The 21181-nt window shown below is 43.8% G+C and overlaps 1 long non-coding RNA gene across 1 annotated transcript; it reads left to right on the top strand.

Annotated features, from left to right (window-relative positions):
* Positions 1–1442: 1442 nt before the first annotated feature.
* LOC138669824 (uncharacterized) lies at positions 1443–16426 on the top strand. Its single transcript, XR_011319240.1, has 2 exons — positions 1443–1571; positions 15774–16426. It is a non-coding gene; the product is annotated as an uncharacterized lncRNA (long non-coding RNA).
* Positions 16427–21181: the final 4755 nt, after the last annotated feature.

Raw genomic sequence — 21181 nt, 5'->3', positions numbered from 1 at the left:
GATTCTCATTTGGTCTGACATGCACTGTGAGCTGTGCTGTGAGGTCTTATAGACAGGTGTGTGCCTTTCCAAATCAAGTCCTATCAGTTTAATTAAACACAGCTGGACTCCAATGAAGGAGTAGAACCATCTCAAGGAGGATCACAAGGAAATGGACAGCATGTGACTTAAGGTACCTTCACACTAAACGATATCGCTAGCGATCCGCGACGTTGCAGCGTCCTCGCTAGCGATATCGTTCAGTGTGACAGGCAGCAGCGATCAGAATCCTGCTGTGATGTCGTTGGTCGGGGCTAGAAGGCCAGAACTTTATTTGGTCGCTAGCTCTCCCGCTGACATCGCTGAATCGGCGTGTGTGACACCGATTCAGCGATGTCTTCGCTGGTAACCAGGGTAAACATCGGGTTACTAAGCGCAGGGCCGCGCTTAGTAACCCGATGTTTACCCTGGTTACCATCCTAAAAGTAAAAAAAAACAAATGCTTCATACTTACCTACTGCTGTCTGTCCCCGGCGCTGTGCTTCTCTGCACTCACTGTGAGCACAGCGGCCGGAAAGCACAGCGGTGACGTCACCGCTGTGCTTTCCGGCTGACCGGCGCTCACAGCCAGTGCAGGAGGAGTGCAGAGAAGCAGAGCGCCGGGGACAGACAGCGGTAGGTAAGTATGTAGTGTTTGTTTTTTTTACTTTTAGGATGGTAACCAGGGTAAACATCGGGTTACTAAGCGCGGCCCTGCGCTTAGTAACCCGATGTTTACCCTGGTTACCGGCATCGTTGGTCGCTGGAGAGCTGTCTGTGTGACAGCTCTCCAGCGACCAAACAGCGACGCTGCAGCGATCCGGATCGTTGTCTGGATCGCTGCAGCGTCGTTTAGTGTGAAGATACCTTTAAATATGAGTGTCTGAATACATATGACCGTGTGATATTTCAGTTTTTCTTAAATTTGCAAAAAATTCTACATTTGTTATTTTTTTGTCACGATGGGGTGCAGATTGTACATTAATGTGAAAGAATGAACTTTTTTTAATTTACCAAATGGCTGCAATGAGTTAAAAATTTAAGGGTCTGAATACTTCCTGTACCCACTGTATGTATGTATGTATGCTTGTTTGTATACATATCCATCTCTATCTTTATAGCATTCATTGCTGTTCAAAAATCTACATTTCTGCTGCTGTTTTTCCTGCCAAGAGATGCAGAAATTCCTGCATCCAAATACTCAGTGTATACACACAGCCTTACAGATTTATTGCACAAGTTTGTGACTGCCCTTTGAGGCTTGAAGAAATGTTCCTGTTGCCAAACAGCCCCTTTCTTATGTATGCAACAGATTTTCTGAAGAAATGTCTTCAACAAATCTACAACACGAACATCTCCTTTACAGTAAATATCAGTTGTTGAATATATTAATCACAATGTCTCATCTATTTTATATATTTAGGCAAAAAGTAACTGTACACAAACTACCGTATATTGCATTTGTTCAAGTAACCATTTACTACCAATTTAAAAAAGGTGATATGTTTTGGAAGACCTATGTTGAATTGAGCCTCCATATTTCAAAATCTCAGGTAAGAAATGGAATCTGCACAAAATGTTGGACTTGAAAATCACATACTCAGAGGTGGTGAGTTATTCCACTCTCTTCCTTCCAGACATGGCTATTTTCCATTTTCACATTTTCTTTCCCCTCTTTCAAAAGCCATAACTTTTTTTCTTTCATTAACAAAGCCATATGAGGGCTTTTTTTCTTGGGGGTGGGGGGGGTGGGGGGGGGAGTTGTCCAACTTGTAATTTTGAATGAATCCATTCATGTTATTGTGTGATCTACTGTAAAGCAGGAAACAAGTGGCAGTAGCTGTGAAATTGTAAGAAAAACACAATTCCTAATTTTTTTTTCTTCCTTTATCATGTTCACAATGTGGTAAAAATGACCTGGATTTATGGTTCTCCAGATCAGTAAGGCTGCTTTCACACATCAGGTTTTTGGTTTCGGGCACAATCCGGCAGTTTCAGGCACAATCTGGATCAGTTTTTTTTTCTTACGCCTGATCCGTTTTTTCCCCATAGAGTTGTATTACTGCCGGATTGTGCCTGAAGGACATGCGTTTCATCCGTTTCTCTCTCTCTCTCTCCTTTTTGCACCGAGTGCTAACGTTTATATGAATACTATTGTGCGGTAGGTATGATGTTTCTCTATCCCCATGATGGCACCACGGAGAGAGGGGTCCGCCCCCAGGGACAGGAAACCTACAGATGAAAAAGGGCGTACCTCTCTCCCACATCAGTTGGTTTCCTGTCCCTGACGGGGAACCTACAGCGACGTACCTGAAGATTCTTCGTGGGATTCCAGGGTGCTGGCCGGTCGGTTCCTGACAGGGGGCGCCCTGTCACGGCTGTGTCCAGCTGGTTTTCTCCCCCCTTTTCTCCGACCCTGAGGCACCACCACGGGGGTCGGCGGGCCCTACGGGTGAGTGTTGCAGAGGAAGGCAGTGAAGAGGTTCGAGCCTGCCTTCCCCAAGGGAAAAAAAAAAAAGGGGGAGGAAAGAGGCAGGTGACGGCGGTCACCATTACAGCCTCTGCACCACTAATCGGTGCATGGGGGTAGCGGCGGCTACGCTACCATCATCAGGAGCGCTAGAGCAAAGCGCCGCAGGTCACCGCTGAACCGCCGCCCAAACCGGAAGTACGGGCTCGGGCGGAACATTAGAACGCGCGCACAGGCGTCCCCAATAATATCTTCCCTATAGGACGCCTGTGCCGCGAACCGGAAGTGACGCGCGCGCATGCGCAGAGGACCACTTCTACCGGCGGCAAGTTTAAAAAACAGCGTTCTCTGTAGGGGAAACGTGGAAAACCCTCTCTTTTTGGCAAACGCAGTGCGGAGCCACTATGAGCGGTAAAGAACCACAAGAGGCACAGGAATGTGCACAATCATCACCTGAGCAAGTACTGCGTCCGCGCTCACAACATCAGCGCAAGGGGAACGCTTCATCCCAGCAACGCAGCAGCAGCGGACGCTCAGGGTCACAACGCAGCCGAGTCTCTGGGGGAAATACACGGCCGGCGACGAATCCAGTGGATACAGTCCCGAGGCCAGAGACGGTATCTCTTAGTCGTAAGGGGTGAGTGATCTACGTGAAAGTAATAATGTAATAAGAGATTACTTTTTCTCCTAGGGAAGGAAATGTACAGGCAAATCAAAGCACAAAGTGTGTGCGATATGTTTGGAAGAGCTACCTTCCTCATGGGAAAAAAAGCTATGCGGGTCCTGCATAGAAAAAACCATCCAGGAGGAATCTCCGGCGTTCGCGTCAGACCTGAAAACTCTAATAAAAAATCAAGTGGAAAGTGCCCTCAAAGGCATTAAAATTCCGAGGAAAAAACATAGATCAGGTCATAAGTCTCCCGAGTCCAGTATAGACGAATCAGAAAACGAGACATCTGACTCTAATGATTCATCGACATCCGAGACCTCCTCACTATCATCGGAGGGGGGACGCAGTTGCTTCCCCATCGAGGAGACAGACTCATTGGTAAAGGCCATCAGAACAACTATGGGTCTGGTAGACGAACGCCCTAAAAGAACAGCACAGGACATAATGTTCAGCGGACTAGAACAAAAGAAAAGAAGAGTATTTCCAATAAATGAGAAAATTCATTCTTTGATTAAGAAAGAATGGAAGAAACCGGATAAAAATTCTCTTGACCCCCAAGAGAAAGTACCCGTTCGATGACCCAGCCTGCTCATCCTGGAGCAAGGCACCCAAACTGGATGTGGCCATAGCAAAGGCCTCTAAAAAGTTCGCTCTGCCCTTCGAGGACATGGGCACTCTAAAGGATCCAATGGACAAAAAGGCAGACACCTTCTTAAAAAACTCCTGGGAAGCGGCAGGAGGGGGTCTAAAGCCAGCCATCGCAGCCACCTGCACGGCCCGTGCTCTAATGGTATGGCTTGAGCATTTGGATTCACAACTAAAAGAGAAAGTCCCAAGAGAGACAATACAAAAGTCAGTGTCCATGATGAAAGGGGCAGCAGCTTTTCTGGCGGACGCTTCGGTGGACTCAGCAAGATTATCAGCCAGGTCGGCTTCTTTCTCAAACGCCGCAAGACGCGCCCTGTGGCTAAAGTGCTGGCCGGGGGACCTGCAGACAAAGACCAAGCTTTGCTCAATACCTTGCGAAGGTGAATTCCTGTTTGGGTCAACGTTGGACGACATCCTCGACAAAGCAGGAGATAAAAAGAAATCTTTTCCCGGGTTCCCCAACCAGTCATATAGGCGCTCCTTTCGGAACAGAAAGTTCATGCGCAGAAGACCTCCAAAAGGAAATAAAGACGGATGGGAAGACAGAAGAAACAAAAACAGGGGCTTCTTGTTCAACAAACCCCCCCCTCCAGATAATAAATCCCAATGAAGGTACTCCCCGGGTCGGAGGGAGACTAGCCGAGTTTCTTCCAGCCTGGGAAAGAATTTCAAACAGTCCTTGGATTCTAGGTATTATACGAGAAGGCCTCAAATTCAAATTTCGTGTTCCTCCCGGCAACTCCTTCATGGTAACGCCTCAAAAACAATCACTCGAACAGTCAGCTCTCCAGAAGGAGATTCTGAGCCTAATCCAGAAAGATGTATTGCAAGAAGTTCCATACCAGGAAAGAGGCACGGGTTTCTATTCTCCTCTCTTCCTCCGCAAAAAAACGGACGGATCGTACAGAACGATCATAAATCTCAAAAAACTAAACAGTTTCCTGGAGATACAACATTTCAAAATGGAGACAATAAAATCTTGCGTGAGAATACTCTTTCCTTTGTGTTTCATGACTGTTCTAGATTTACGAGACGCATATTACCATGTGCCCATCCACAGAGATTACCAAAAATATCTCAGACTGGCAGTGAATATCCAGGGGGAAGTAAAACACTTCCAATTCCGGGCTCTCCCCTTCGGGATAGCTATCGCTCCTCGGGTATTCACGAAAATAATGTCAGAGTTAATGGCCCACATACGGGAACAGAATATCCTGATAGTTCCCTATCTGGACGACCTCCTCGTGGTAGGGAACTCATTTCAACACTGCGAACAACAGTTGAATCTGGTCATTGCTTCTCTGTCGAGTCTAGGGTGGCTGCTAAACATACCCAAGTCCAAAATGGTTCCATCCCGGGTACAGGAGTATTTGGGGATAGTCCTAGACTCGATCACGCAGACATGCTATCTTCCTCAGGAGAAGGTACAAAAAATGACACAGGCAGTGTTACAGCTGACGGTATCCCCAGTCACCACTCTGAGGAGAGCAATCTCCCTCCTGGGCTCTATGACTGCCTGCATTCCGGCAGTTCAGTGGGCACAACTTCATTCCCGGGATCTACAATGGGAGACTTTAAATTTAGGCATATCTCTGCACGGAAATTTAGACGGGCAGTTAAGTATTTCTCCAAACACGATACACTCCCTAGCATGGTGGGCAGACCCAGGGAATCTAACCAAAGGGGTTCCTTGGGTGCTACCGACGGAGCAGATTCTAACGACGGATGCAAGCCCCTGGGGCTGGGGAGCACATATAGGCGATCAAGTGGCACAGGGGAGTTGGAACAAAAGTCAAGAGCTAGACTCTTCCAACATGAAAGAACTGCTAGCGGTAAAACTGGCCCTAACACACTTCCTATATCTCCTTCACGGTCATCATGTAAAAGTCTTTTCGGACAACCAGGTAGTGGTTGCATATCTAAACCACCAAGGGGGAACCAGGTGTCGAGCTCTGATGGAGGTAACCCAATCTATCTTCCACATAGCGGAACACAGTCTAAAGTCTTTGACAGCTCTCCACTTAAAAGGCTCCGAAAACCAAACTGCAGACTTCCTGAGCAGAACATGCTTAAAGCAGGGAGAGTGGGAGCTAAACCAAATCGGTCTTCGATCAAATCGTGAATCTCTGGGGCCTACCAGAAATAGACCTATTCGCGAACAGTCAAAACCGCAAAGTAAAAACATTCTGCTCAATCGATCCCCGGGGGAACCCTGTAGCTCTAGACGCATTGACAATTCCTTGGAACTATCACCTTGCCTATGCGTTCCCTCCAATGTCACTCATCCCCTTAGTGCTGAGGAAAATTCGGGAGGAGGGGACTACAGTGATACTAATAGCGCCATTCTGGCCCCGCAGAATATGGTTTTCTTGGCTAAGAAAAATGTCCATATCAAGTCCATGGGTTCTACCAGACACGCCGAAACTTCTGTCCCAGGGTCCAGTATTTCACCCCAATGTAAAAAATTTACACATGACAGCGTGGCTTTTGAAAGGAGGTTGCTAAGGGACAAAGGGTTCTCTCCTAACTTGGTGTCCACTCTATTACAGAGTAGAAAACCCGTAACCACTAGAATATATGGGAAAGTGTGGAAAAAATTCATGTCAGTATCAGGGGCAGACCCGTCTGGGGAAATTCCTATAGGGAAAGTCCTTGAATTTTTACAGAAAGGTCTGGAAAGAGGTTTGGCTACAAGCACCCTAAAGGTTCAGGTAGCAGCCTTGGCAGCACTGTATAATTATGATCTGGCCAGAAATCGTTGGGTCATGCGATTTATTAAAGCCTCATCTAGGTCCAGACCCATTCCCCTCCACAACTCTCCCCCATGGGATCTAAACCTCGCACTAAACACTCTAACCAAACCTCCCTTTGAGCCCCTGACAGAAATTCCTTTAAAGATCTTATCTCTAAAAACCACACTCCTAGTGGCCCTAACCTCAGCTCGTCGTGTCAGCGATATAAAAGCGTTATCTTCATGCCCGCCCTTTACTCAGATACTTGATGACAGAGTCATTCTAAAAACTGACCCGGCTTATCTCCCTAAAATAGCGTCACAGTTTCACAGAACGCAAGAAATTTCTTTACACTCCTTTTGTCCCAACCCTAAAAATGAGGGGGAAAAAACATTGCATACCCTAGACGTAAAAAGATGTCTGGTCCAATATCTATCAGCCACTAGGGAGTGCAGGAAAGATAGGGCTCTGTTTGTCTGCTTCCAGGGTCCACGCAAAGGACAAAAAGCATCGAAAGCCACGTTAGCAAGATGGATAAGGACGCCATCGCCCTATCCTACTCATCCTGTGGGACAGCCATCCCAGAGAACATAAAAGCTCATTCGACCAGAGCAGTGGCATCATCCTGGGCGGAGAGAGCTGGCGCTTCAATACAACAGATATGTAGAGCGGCAACTTGGTCTTCCCAGTCTACATTTTTCAAGCATTACCGCTTAGACTTGACCTCCTCTGATCCTACCTTTGGGCGAAGGGTTCTAGAGGCAGTGGTCCCTCCCTAATAGCTCTATCTATTCAAATCTCTCCGTGGTGCCATCATGGGGATAGAGAAAATGGTAGTTACCTGCCGATAACGGTATTTCTCTGATCCCATGATGGCACCCGTATATTCCCTCCCTTTTCACACACAGGTGTGCACTTGATAATGTACTAGTAATTAATTTTAGTCACGGTGCCTCTGTTAAGTTAAATAGGTTAAGTTTAATTTGTGCAAATATTGAGTTGCAGCTGAAGTTCTGTATAAGGCTCTGTAATCCAACTGATGTGGTAGAGAGGTACGCCCTTTTTCATCTGTAGGTTTCCTGTCCCTGGGGGCGGACCCCTCTCTCCGTGGTGCCATCATGGGATCAGAGAAATACCGTTATCGGCAGGTAACTACCATTTTTGATGGCATCTTACTGCACAGTGTTGCGGCAGCCAGGAAAATGTAATTTTGGAAGTTAGATTTTTTTTTTTTTTTCTTTCTCATTACACTTCACCAACAGTTAATTTTATACTTTGATCAGACTTTTATGGATGTAACGATCCCACATGTATTTTCATTTTTATCTGATATAATGACATGATTTGAACTTGTTTCATATTTTTAAACATTTTGTCATTCTATTTGTTTTACTGTATTTCTAGTTGTGGTATTGCTGTACTTGGCACAAGCAATTGGATGATCACAGTTTAAAGTCAAGGGGATTTGAATCTGCAGTCGTCCAATTGCTTGTGCGATGTACAGCAATACCACACTATATAGCGATACCACATTTTTTATTTTTCCGTCAATATGGCCATGTGGGGGCTTATTTTGTTTGCGGGATGAGTTGTACTTTTGAATGACACCATTGGTTTTACCATGTCGTGTACTAGAAAACGGGGAGGAAAAAAAATCCAAGTGCGGTGAAATTGCAATAAAGTGCAATCCCACACTTTTGTTTGTTTTTTGCTAGGTTCACTGAATGCTAAAACTGACCTGCCATTATGATTCTCCAGGTCATTTTGAAACAGCTGACATGTCCTGGAAAAGATGTAGGCCATGTTCACACCATCCTTTTTTTCATGCGGAATCGCCGCGATTTTCCCGCTGCGGGTCCGCAGCTGTTTTCCATGCAGGGTACATTACAATGTACCCTATGGAAAACAGGAACTGCTGTGCCCACATTGCGGAAAATCGCGAAAAAAGCCGCACTGAATAGCCGCGGTAAAAAAGAAGTACCATGTCACTTCTTTTTGCGGAACTGCAGCGGTTCTGCACCCATAGACCTCCATTGTGAGGTCAAACCCGCAGATGAAAAAAATATCTGCGGGTTTTCTGCGGTTTGTGGTGCAGAACCGCTGCAGTGTGGCTGCCCCCCCGTGCCCCAATCCCACCCCCCCATGCTCCGATGCCACCCCCCCATGCTCCGATGCCACCCCCCCATGCTCCGACGCCCCCCCCGTCCCCCAATCTCCCCCCCTTATACTTACCTGGCCTCCCGGTGTCCGTCCGGCCGTCTTCTCCCTGGGCGCCGCCATCTTGCAAAATGGCGGGCGCATGCGCAGCACGCCCACCGAATCTGCCGGCCGGCAGATTCGTTCCAAAGTGCATTTTGATCACTGCGATATAACCTCTCAGTGATCAAAATAAAAAAAATAGTAAATGACCCCCCCCCCTTTGTCACCCCCATAGGTAGGGACAATAAAAAAAATTAAGAATTTTTTTTTTTTTTCACTAGGGGTAGGGTATTTTCAGCCATTCTAACCCTAAAAAACTTCCTAGAAAACACACTCTGCATAGAAAACTGCATTAAAAAACGCATCAAAAACGCATCAAAAAACGCACCAAAAAAGCATCAAAAAAAGGACCTGCGTTTTCTGCCAAGAGCTGCGGTTTTTAGTCCTGAAAAAAAAGGAGGGAAATCAGGAACGTATGAACATAGCCGTAGGCTCACAGCCGGAGCCCACATCAAAGAGGGGGATACTGACATCGGCGTACTATTACTCCTGATGTTGGTAAGGTGTTAAATATGTACTGAGCGGTGACTGAAGCTGCATCTATATGATAGTTCGAGGCTGCCAGAAGGAATAAAGTTAATTTCCCCTTGACAGCTAGCCTTTTTGTGTCAACTGTACAGCTTGAAAACTGTATTAACCTGCAGATTAATCTTTTATCTGCATGTTAATAGCTTTTTTCTTTCCATAATGGGTTCCCTTTTAAAGTAAATACATTAAAAAACTATTAACGAAAAAATACACTGGCGCTATAACTACAGGTGTAAGCTACACAAGTGCCGCTGGTATCTCAGTCGGATAATGTGCCCGATCCGACAAAGAAGCAAGAAAAACCAATATGGAACTATTGGAAATACCGCGCTACAAGTGGCTAGGGCTGGTCCACGTCCGTGATCCTAATGTGACATATAGAAACTCCTTATGATCATGAGCGGCAGCCACTACTGCCTATGCAGTTTGCCGGTTATTATATGTTTAGTAAAGAAGGGATGCACTGATCCTCTATATGCGTAATGTGGCTATTAGTGGCTCACCTGCTGAACCTGTGTGGTAATATTACTATGTCGCAACAATAGATGGTGACTATTGATATTCTATTACCTACTGGATGCAGCCGTGTGGAGATCGTTGAGCGGCTGGGCTGCTTGCTCCAGGTTCAGATGTCGGACCTGCACTCCTAGATGTCCGCTGTATTAGGAGGCAGTTCCCGTCCGCTTGGAAGGTAAATGTGCAGGTACCAGCGTCGGCCGATATCGGTGGCTGTGGGTACTGCAGGTGGAGACTGCGAGTGTTGCGTGTAGCGCCAGAGACGTCCCGGCCGGAGGCGTCCCTGGATACACGTGGAAAATAGCCGACACTGCAGAGCAGTGAGCGACGTCACTGGCCTATGGAGCCTCAGTAGGGCCAATGCGACATAGTAATATTACCACACAGGTTCAGCAGGTGAGCCACTAATAGCCACATTACGCATATAGAGGATAAGTGCATCCCTTCTTTACTAAACATATAATAAACGGCAAACTGGATAGGCAGTAGTGGCTGCCGCTCATGATCATAAGGAGTTTCTATATGTCACATTAGGATCACGGACGTGGACCAGCCCTAGCCACTTGTAGCGCGGTATTTCCAATTGTTCCACATTAAGAAACTAGTAAAATAAAACAAAATCCCCACTGTATTACCAATAAAAGATCTAGCCCTTTCAAAAGAGGGAGATTTAAGTTGGGGTTTTCTGCTGTCTCATGACAGCAGTGTAACTTCATTCTTCTAAAGCCCTGTTCACACTTGTTTTTGCAGTGCATCCAGGTGTTTGGTCTTAATCCCCCTAAAACCGGAGGACTTTTTAAATAATAATGGATTATTACCTAATGAAAGTGTGAAGTGGCCAAAAATAAGGCTGAACGTTTAAATTCCTATTTTGCTTCTGTGTTCTCTAAGAAAGCAGTTGTAACATCAACTGCTCTTTACATTGCCACCAAAGTAAAAAAAAATAATCCACTCCATCCATAAACAAAGAGATGTAAGGGACCACTTAGCCAATTTTAAATGCATTTAAATCTGGCCAAGATGAATTACATCCATAGGTGGCACTAGAACTCTAGTTCTCTTCCTCTCTGAAGAGACAATTTGCATAATTACCGGTAGCATATTTCCCAGAGAAGCATTGCGGCTTTGTCTCCTCATGTCGGCATGCTTAGCATGTCAATCTCTGCAAGGAGAAACAATACTTCTTGGATATCCTAGGGTACTGAAAGAGTTAGCAGAGGAAATTGCAGAACTACTAGCCTGAATCTTTGAAAAAACCTGAAGAACGGGAGAATCCTCGGTGGACTAAATGTTTTCCCCATCTTCAATAAAGGACAGAAGATGGAACCAGGAAATTACAGGCCAGTGAACCTTACTTTTATACCAGGAAAGATCAAATGATTAAACAGTGTGTCTGTAAGTACTTAGATAAGAATATAGTAATTAACCATACCCAGCATCCATGGGTTTGTAGCAAACAAATCATGCCAGACTAATCTAAGCTATGATTGAATCACTGACTGGATGGATCAGGGAAATGTAAGATATAGTGTATCTTGACTTCAGCAACGCATTTGATAAAGTATCTTGTACTATCTTTATTGAAAAGATGACCAAGTATGGCACTGACAAGGTGGATTCATAACTGGTTTAGTGATTGTACTCAGAGTGGTAATAAATGGTTTCGCATCCAATTGGAAGAGTGTTTCAAGTGGGGTACCACAAGGCTCTGTCCTGACCCCAGGGTTAAACATTTTTATAAACTAGATAAGGGAGCTAAAGGTAAACCAAATTTGAAGACTATTCAAAGCTAACACTAAAGAAAACAAAGGATTCAGAAGGATCTAGATAAGCGTGACTAATGGAATGGTATTTAACAGGGAGAGATGCAAGATTCTACCTCTGGTCAAGAAAAATAAATTACATTTACAGAATGGGAGGAATAGAACAAAGGAACAGCATCTGTCAAAAAGACTTGTGTGCAGTCTGTGATCTATTCGTATACCTGAGTCAACTGTATAATGCAGTAGCAAAAAAGACAGACGCTGTTCTAGGATGTATTAAGAGAAGCATACCGTCTAGATCACGTGAAGTAACTATCCCCCTGTCTACTCCTCCTTGGTCAGGCCTCGTCTGGAATACTGTATCCAGTTCTGAGCACCACATTTTAAAAAAGACATTGAGAAACTAGTTCAGAGAAGAGCTACCATGATGTGTGGACTGCAAAGTATCTGAATGTTTAGCTTGCCAAAAAGAAGGCTTCGAGGAGACAAAGGGAATCGGTCCACAGGCTTGTGCATTGTAACCTACAGACAGTGTCAGGTCGGCGCCGTTATACTGATTAAAATGACACCTTGGTGTAATCTTTATTTTCAGTTAATATGCGCATGCTTCAGCACCGACCTGACAGTGTCTGGTTACTGTGCTCTATCTTGCTAATGGGTTCCCTTTAATAGCTGTCTACAACTATCTGAAAGGATATCACAGTGTAGAGGGATCATCATTCTCATTTGCACATACAAATACAAGAAGCAATGGAATGAAACTGAAAGGGAAAGTAAGATTAGATATTATGAATTACCCTGTCAAAAAGTTATGAGTGGAATAGGCTTACCACAAGAGGTGGCAAATTCTGCTTCAATGGAAGCCTTCAAATTGAAGCTGGACACACATCTGTCTGAGCTGGTTTAGTAAATCCTGCGCTTCATTGAGCAGGATTGAACACTAAGGCTACTTTCACACTTGCGTTTTTTAGCTTCCGTCACAATCTGTAGTTTTTTTTGAGAATGCAGGATCCTGCAAAAAAAAATTTGCAGGATCCTGCATTTTCCCATAGACTTGTATTAGGCTACTTTACACTAGCGTCGGTACGGGCCCATCGCAGTGCGTCGGGCCGACGTACCGACGCATGCTGTGAAGTAAAAGCAGAACGGGGGCAGCAGATGCAGTTTTTCAATGCATCCGCTGCCCCATTGTAAGGTCTGGGGAGGAGGGGGCTAAGTTCCGGCCGCGCATGCGCGGTCGGAAATGTCAGACACCACGCACAAAAAACGTTACATGTAGGTTTTTTTTGTGCCAACGGTCCGCCAAAACACGACGCATCCGAGGTCCGTTCCTCACTAGCGCAGATCGGGGATCTGCGCTAGTGGGGACGGCGAACGCGGACCAAAAAGAAACATTGCATTAGCGCAATCCGCTAGCGCTATGCGCTTAACGGATTGCCCTAACGCAATGTGAACCTAGCCTTATTGAAGCTGCTGGTGCCTCTGGAGTCCTACAAACCTCAAGGTGTAGGATCCTTCAGAGGAGGCCTGCAGTTGTGTGTAAACCTACGATTTGGCCACCGCTAAACAGCGCTCACAAGCAGAAACTGTTGCAGTGGATCCAGACATACATTTAAGACTAATTTTAACACCTTAATCCCATTTGACGTACTATCTGGTCAAGGTGACCAGGAACTTAATTCACAGTGACTGGATAGTATGTCGTATGCGATCGGCTGTGCTCGGGGGGGGGGGTAGCGTGGCCGAGTGTCAGCTGACATCTGGCACATTAACCCCTGGCACACTGGCATAGAGAAGCATCGCGAAGGGAGGGGTCTTCCTCCGTGCTTCCCTGAGACCCTCGGAGCAACGCGATGTGATCTTGTTGCTCCGAGGGTCTCCTACCTCCTCCCTGCAGGCCCCGGACCCAATATGGCCGCAGGGCTTCTTTCGGGTCCTGCAGGGAAGTGGCCTGCAAGCGCCTGCTCACAGCAAGCGCTTGTAAGTGTCCCTACACTGCCTGTCAGATCGCTGATGTGACACAGTGCTCTGCAAAGTGTCAGATCAGCGATCTGACCCTATAACATGATGCCCTCCCCCGGGGCAATGTTATAAAGTAAAAAAAAAATATTCACATATGTAAAAGAAAAAAATATATATATTGTTCCCATAAATACATTTCTTTATAAAAAAAAACAATAAAAGTACACATATTTAGTATCGCCTCGTCCGTAACGACCTGACCTATAAAAATGTCCCACCTTCATTGATCACCGTAATAAGAGGCAAACAACAACGCTTTATCATACCGCCAAACAGAAAGTGGAATAACACGCTATCAAAAATACGGATATAAATAACCATGGTACTGCTGAAAATGTCATCTTGTCCCGCAAAAAAACGACCCGCCATACAGCGTCACCAATGAAAAAATAAGTTATAGAAAATAGTTTTTATCATATAAAAGCGCCAAAACATTAAAAAAATTATATAACTGAGGTATCGCTGTAATCATACTATCCCAAAGAATAAAACTGCTTTATCAATTTTACCAAACGTGGAACAGTATAAACGCCCCCCAAAAAAAGAAATTCATGAATAGCTGGTTTTTGGTCATTCTGCCTGACAAAAATTGGAATAAAAAGCGATAGTCACATGCCCGAAAATGGTACCAATAAAAACGTCAACTCGTCCCGCAAAAAACAAGACCTCACCTGACTCTGTGGACCAAAATATCGAAAAATTATAGCTCTCAAAATGTGGAGACACAAAAACTATTTTTTGCAATGAAAAGCGTCTTTTAGTGTGTGATGGCTGCCAATCCTAAAAATCCGCTAAAAAAACCTGCTATAAATAGTAAATCAAACCCCCCCTCATGACCCCCTTAGTTAGGGAAAAATAAAAAAAGGTATGTATTTCCATTTTCCCGCTGGGGTTAGGGTTGGGGCTAAAGTTAGTTTGGATTACATTTACGGTTGGGATTAGGGTTAGGGGTGGGTTAGGGGTGTGGTTAGTGTCATGGTTGGGATTAGGGTTAGGGGTGTGTTGGAGTTAGGGGTGTTGTTAGGGTTGGAATTAGGGTTAGTGGTCTGTTGGGGTTAGGGGTGTGTTGGGGTTAGGGTTGGAGATAGAATTAGGGGGTTTCCACTGTTTAGGCACATCAGGGGCTCTCCAAACGCGACATGGCGTCCGATCTCAATTCCAGCCAATTCTGCGTTGAAAAAGTAAAACAGTGCTTCTTCCCTTCCGAGCTCTCCCGTGTGCCCAAACAGGGGTTTACCCCAACATATGGGGTATCGGCGTACTCAAGACAAATTGGACAACTTTTGGGGTCCAATTTCTCCTGTTACCCTTGGGAAAATAAAAAAACTGGGGGCTTAAAAAAGAATTTTTGTGAAAAAAAATTTTTTTTTTTCTTCGCTCTGCATTATAAACTGTAGTGAAACACTTCAAAGCTCTCACAACACATAGGTTCCTTAGGGGGTCTACTTTCCAAAATGGTGTCACTTATGGGGGTTTCAATGTTTAGGCACATCAGGGGCTCTAAAAACGTGACATGGTGTCCCATCTCAATTCCAGTCAATTTTGCATTCAAAAGTCAAGCGGTGCTCCTTCCCTTCCAAGCTCTGCCATGCGCCCAAACAGTGGTTTACCCCCATATATGGGGTATCGGCGTACTCAGGACAAATTGTACAACTTTTGGGGTCCATTTTCTTTGGTTACCCTTGGTTGGTACAATAAAACAAATTGGAGCTGAATTAAATTTTTTGTGAAAAAAAAAGTTAGGGTTTTTTTTTTGTTAAACATTCCAAAAATTCCTGTGAAACACTTGAAGGGTTAATAAACCTCTTGAATGTGGTTTTGAGCACCTTGGGGGGTGCAGTTTTTAGAATGGTGTTACACTTGGTTATTTTCTATCATATAGACCCTTCAAAATGACTTCAAATGAGATGTCGTCCCTAAAAAAGAAAATGGTGTAAAAATGAGAAATTGCTGGTCAACTTTTAACCCTTAACAATTAAAAATTTTGTTTCCAAAATTGTGCTGATGTAAAGTAGACATGTGGGAAATGTTATTTAAGTATTTTGTGTATCATATCTCTGATGTAAGGGCATAAAAATTAAAAGTTGGAAAATTGAGAAATTTTCAAAATTTCTGCTTTCCTTTTTTTTTTCCACAAAAAAACGCAGGTAATATCAAATAAATTTTACAATATGTCACGAGAAAACAATCTCAGAATCATCAGGATCCGTTGAAGCGTTCCAGAGTTATAACCTCATAAAGGGACAGTGGTCAGAATTTTAAACATTGGCCCGGTCATTAACGTGCAAACCACCATTGGGGCTTAAGGGGTTAAACAACTGTTGTTTACTGATGAGCACCGCTCAAACCGTGGCTGGTCCAGATGGGTTAACTAGTGGATTGTTGGAAGATGGCCACCATGTCCCAACAAGGTTGCAACATCAAGAAGGAGAACCTTTGGAGTATCCTCAAGCAAAAGATATTTGAGGGTGGGAGGCAGTGCACATCAAAACAGCAGCTCTTTGAGAATATTCTGACATCCTGTAAAGAAATTCAAGCAGAAATTATCCAAAAATTAAAGCAATGAATTGTGAAGGTGATATCAAAGACGTGGTCCTATGTTAACATGGGCCTTTTGATTTTATTAAATGTGACCTGTCAATGCTGCAAATTCATCAAATGACAATTTTCAGTTCTTTAAACCCTATAAAATGTTTGGAAACTTGTGCACAATCATTTGGAAACAGTGCGTTTTGTCTTCTTAGTTCAAACCCAACAAGTTATTTTATTGAACAATTAAAGAAAAGTGATTTATACTCAACTGTTGACGATTTAAACATTATACCGAGTCATTTGCGTTGACTAGGAAACTCAGAAAAATAGCATTTGCATAATTTGGAATATGGTGTAAGCATGCTCAGATCACTGCATGCTAATGATTTCTGATAGTAGCATTTAAATAATGTCATTGCTGATGCATGCTGCCATGTCAGCTGGATACATGCTAAAGGCCCTCGTAACTTCCGTGTTCGTTCTGTGCAGTTTCAGGCTCTGTGCCCACGATGCAGATTTTGCTGCGGGTCCGCAGCAGTTTCCCATGAGTTTACAGTACAATGTAAACCTATGGGAAACCGAAAATGCAGTGCCCATGCTGTGCCCATGATGCGGAAAGAAACGCAGCGGTTTACATTCCGCAGCATGTCAATTCTTTGTGCGGAATCCGCAGCGGTTTTACACCTGCTCCATAATAGAAAACCGCAGTGGAATCCGCTGTAAATCCGCAGGAAAAATGCACTGTTTTTGCCCTGCGGATTTATCAAGTCCGCTGCGGAAAAATCCGCAGTGGACCATTCTGCATGCACATACCCTCATAGAACTGCAATTTCACCATAAATAACAATATTTTGGTATTCTAGTTTAACAAGTGTCTAGTCCCCCAACTGGACTAAAAAAAATAAAGTTAAAAGGAAAGAAACATTTAAATCCTTCCCCTATTTTTTTTTTTAACCCATCATGATATGTCCAGAAGGTTCAGCTCTATCAAAATATAAATTTATTTAAAATTATGTTGGAAATTAAATAGACGAAAAAATTTGGAACGCCAGAGTTGCTATTTTCCAGTCATTGCACTTGCCACAATATAAAAAGCAAACACAATTTTAGGGGAACATGAAATTGATCTAAATGGGAGCTCGGGGCACAATCGACAAGTTCTCACGCAGGTCACCGCTGCATGAAAATAGAAGAAATGCGGGCACTCACCATCCAAATAAAATCCAGACTTTATTCTGACATCATGTGAAATGCAGGACAGGCAGGGAAACACGGGCTTCCACAAGACGACGGCCGTTTTGCTCAGCTGCACTTCCACGGGTCTTGACTTGATTTCTTCTATTTTCATGCAGCGGTGATTTGGACTTATTTTCAGCGTGAGCACCTGATTTCCAATTCAGCTTCTTGGTATCTGAATCATGCTTAATTTATCCAGGTGATAGAACCAGCTGTTAGTGCGGTCTTCTGTTTTTCTTTGGTTTTTGGATCTCACGCAGGTCAGTCAACTGAAAAATAAAAATGTTACAGGTTTCAGAATGTGGAAACACACTTTTTTTTTTTTTTTTTTACTGTTGAGTTACTTTTTTTTTTTTTTTCACCAATGATGGAAAAAAAAACCTGGACAACTTTTGGTATCACCATATTTGTACTGATCTGTCAATTATATTTACAATTAATTTTTAACATCCAAAAACTGTCAAAATTGCGTTTTAATTTTTACACTTGGTATTTATTTCCTGCTTTCCAGTACTTTGTAAAACATTGGTTAAATTACACACTTTAAAGCTAGAACTTTTGTCAAAAGAAAATCCTCTTATGTCTATATGAAATATGGTCCTTTTTAAGAGGTTAAAACTAATCAAGTGAAAGCTGTTATCCTCACTGAGTACAGAAAGACAGGTGGTCTGAAATGCATATATTTAACCCCCTCGTGACTGGAGGTATTTTCATTTTTGCGTTTTCATTTTTTGCTCCCCTTCTTCCCAGAGCCATATGTTGCGAATTCAGCTTTTGGGCTCCCTCCGGTGGTTGTAGAGGGTAATGCAGTTGTGCCTGGATTGCAGGAGTGGACATGTGTTTCTACTAATTGCAGGACTGACTGGGGTATATAGCTTTGCAGGATCATTTAATCAGTGCCAGTTGTCCTTTGTTCTTGAAGGATTCACTTCCCTGCTGGTCTCTCCAGTTTGCTGTGTTTTTCTACAAAAATAAGTCCTGGCTTTGTTTTTTCTGTCCACCTGCAGTGGACCTTATAGTTCTGTGCATTTTCATGTTTTTGTCTTGTCCAGCTTGGTCTGTGAAGGATTTTTGCAGCCTAGCTATTTCTCTGGAGATGCAGATATACCCCCCATGTCTTTAGTCAGATGTGGTGATCCGTATTTTCTGCGGTGGATATTTTCTAGTGTTTTTGTACTGACCGCATAGTACTCTGTTCTATTCTTTTTTAGCTAGTATGGCCTCCTGTGCTAAAATCTGATTTCATATCTGCGTATGTTATTTCCCTCTCCTCTTACAGTCAATATTTGTGGGGGGCTATCTATCCTTTGGGGATTTTCTCTAAGGCAAGATAGGTTTCCTGTTTCTGTCTTTAGGGGTAGTTAGATCTTAGGCTGTGCCGAGGGGTCTAGGGATAGTTAGGTACCCCCACGACTGCTTTTAGTTGCGCTGCTAGGTTCAGGGATTGCGGTTAGTACAGGGACCACCTTCTCCAGAGTACGTCTCATGCTGCTCCAAGGCCACCAGAACATAACAGCCATAATTTTTTTTAAAAAATTTGGTCAAAATGGCCATGTGAGGGCTTGTTTTTTGCGGGACAAGCTGTACTTTTGAAAAACACCATTAGTTTTAACATATTGTGTGCTGGAAAATGGGGGAAAAACTCCCAAGTGCGGTGAAATTGCAAAAAAGTACAATTCCACAGTTGTAGGTTTTATTTTTTTTTTTTTTTAACTATGTTCACTAAATGCTAAAACTGACCTGTCATTATGATTCTTCAGGTCATTACGGGATCACAGAGACCACATATCTCTAGGTTTTTTTATTTAAGTGGTGAAAAAATGCCACATACCGTCACGCTGAAGCTGAGCCTTGGGTCTCATGTGCTAAAGGTGGCTTCTAGTATGGAAGCTGGGCTAAATTAGGCTGCAGGCATGGGCTGTGACTCATGGTTTGACTAAAGTTTACTGCCTCATGTCATGACTGCTGCTGTTTGGTTTGACAGATTGGCTGCACAAGGCCTCATACTTCGGCTTCAGAATTCAACTTATGCCAAGAAGTCAAGTTTTTCCTCATTTTGTAGTTGAATAACAGATGTTTCCACTGTTGACCCGCCAGACCAGTATCCATCTAACTACATTTGTAAGAGGGCACATGGTGTTAATGCAGTACATTATTTCTGTGTAGACTGCTTTCTAGCTGTGCCTCATTACTTGGCTCTAGTGCTGAGCGAATATACTCGTTACTCGAGATTTCCCGAGCACGCTCTGTGACCTCTATTTTTTGGTGCTCGGAGATTGTTTTCCTCAGCTCAGCTGAATAATTTACATCTGTTAGCCAGCTTGATTAAATGTGGGGTTTCCCTAGCAAACAGATGTAAATCATTCAGCTGCGGCGCAGAAAACTAAATCTCGGAGCACTAAAGAATACTCGGAGGTCATCCGAGTGTGCTTGGGAAATCTCGAGTAATGCGTATATTCGCTCATCACTACTTGGCTCCTTTTTGGGGCTAGTCTTGACAATGGAGTTGTACCACCCAAAGTGAAGGGTTATCATGTATTCACAGAAGGATTTTGCTCTTAAATGTAAATGAGTTTAATCTCGTGACTTGTGCCTTCGAGCACTTCCCTGGTCTGTTCCTCCGGGTCTCATTATGCCTTTGGGCTCAATGTCTTAGTGCCTCATGGCCTCTTAGTGCCTTGTAGTATCTAAGAGCTTTTGGCTGCACACCTCGTGCATTTGGCCTCCCTATTGTGGGCTTGCACGTCACACCTTGTGTCTCTAATAGTAATGCGTGAATATACTCGTTACTCGAGATTTCCCTAGCACGCTCGGGTGTCTTCTGAGTATTTGCAAGTGCTCGGAGATTTAGTTTTCAGCGCCGCAGCTCAATGATTTACATCTGTTAGCCAGCATACGTACATGTGGGGGTTTCTTGGTTGCCATGGAATCCCCACATGTAATGAAGCTGGCTAACATATAGATCATTCAGCTGCGGCACTGTAAACTAAATCTCCGAGCACTTACAAATGCTCGGAGGACACCCGAGCATGCTCGGGAAATCTCGAGTACCGAGTATATTCGCTCTTCACTAGTCTGTAACTTTGATTATGGTTAGAGATTCCTTGTGCTTCTGGACTCAATTCCTGCTTCCTTTGCCTCATTCTTTGGAACTTGGCTTAGACAAATGAGCAACTATGCTTGGATTGATAACAATGGAGTGGCCAAATATAAAGAAAACTGGCACTTCACATCAGATAAACCAAAATATCGGACTAACATACCAGATTGCCGAAAGAAGAGATCCGGTAGATAACTAAAATATCAATGCTTTATTAAGTAGTATTACAAAATAACAATGATAAAATCATTAAAATAAAATACAAGAGCACCCTAACTAGGGGGAGGAGACACTGAGCTGTGTGGTAGAATCCAATATTTGAAAAAAATCTATATTATACACCTAGGCAGAAATAATTAAGGTAAAGTGACTCACTAAGACCCTATAGCTCTGTACCATACACTTACTGTCTGACTAAATAAAGGCTAAAGTGGTGTGCAATCGATAAGTGGTAACAATACACATTACCAGAACAGAAGTGTAAAAGTGAAGATTGCAGCCTCACAGAAATCTGTGTCCTTCCTCACCCCAACGTAGGTTTTGCATCCAGCCTCTTGTTTGTTATGCTCTCTATGCATATGTTGTGACTGTAACACAACTGCAATACATGTCGCTGCAGAGCAAAACAGCTGATCCAGGAAGCCAGGCTCCCTCTGCATCTTATTCGGTAAGCGCTATAGCTTGCCC

This window comes from Ranitomeya imitator, chromosome 1, assembly GCF_032444005.1.
Source record: "Ranitomeya imitator isolate aRanImi1 chromosome 1, aRanImi1.pri, whole genome shotgun sequence".
NCBI lineage: Eukaryota > Metazoa > Chordata > Amphibia > Anura > Dendrobatidae > Ranitomeya > Ranitomeya imitator.
Note: the sequence above shows the minus strand (reverse complement) of the source record. Positions and strands in the feature narration are given on the sequence as shown.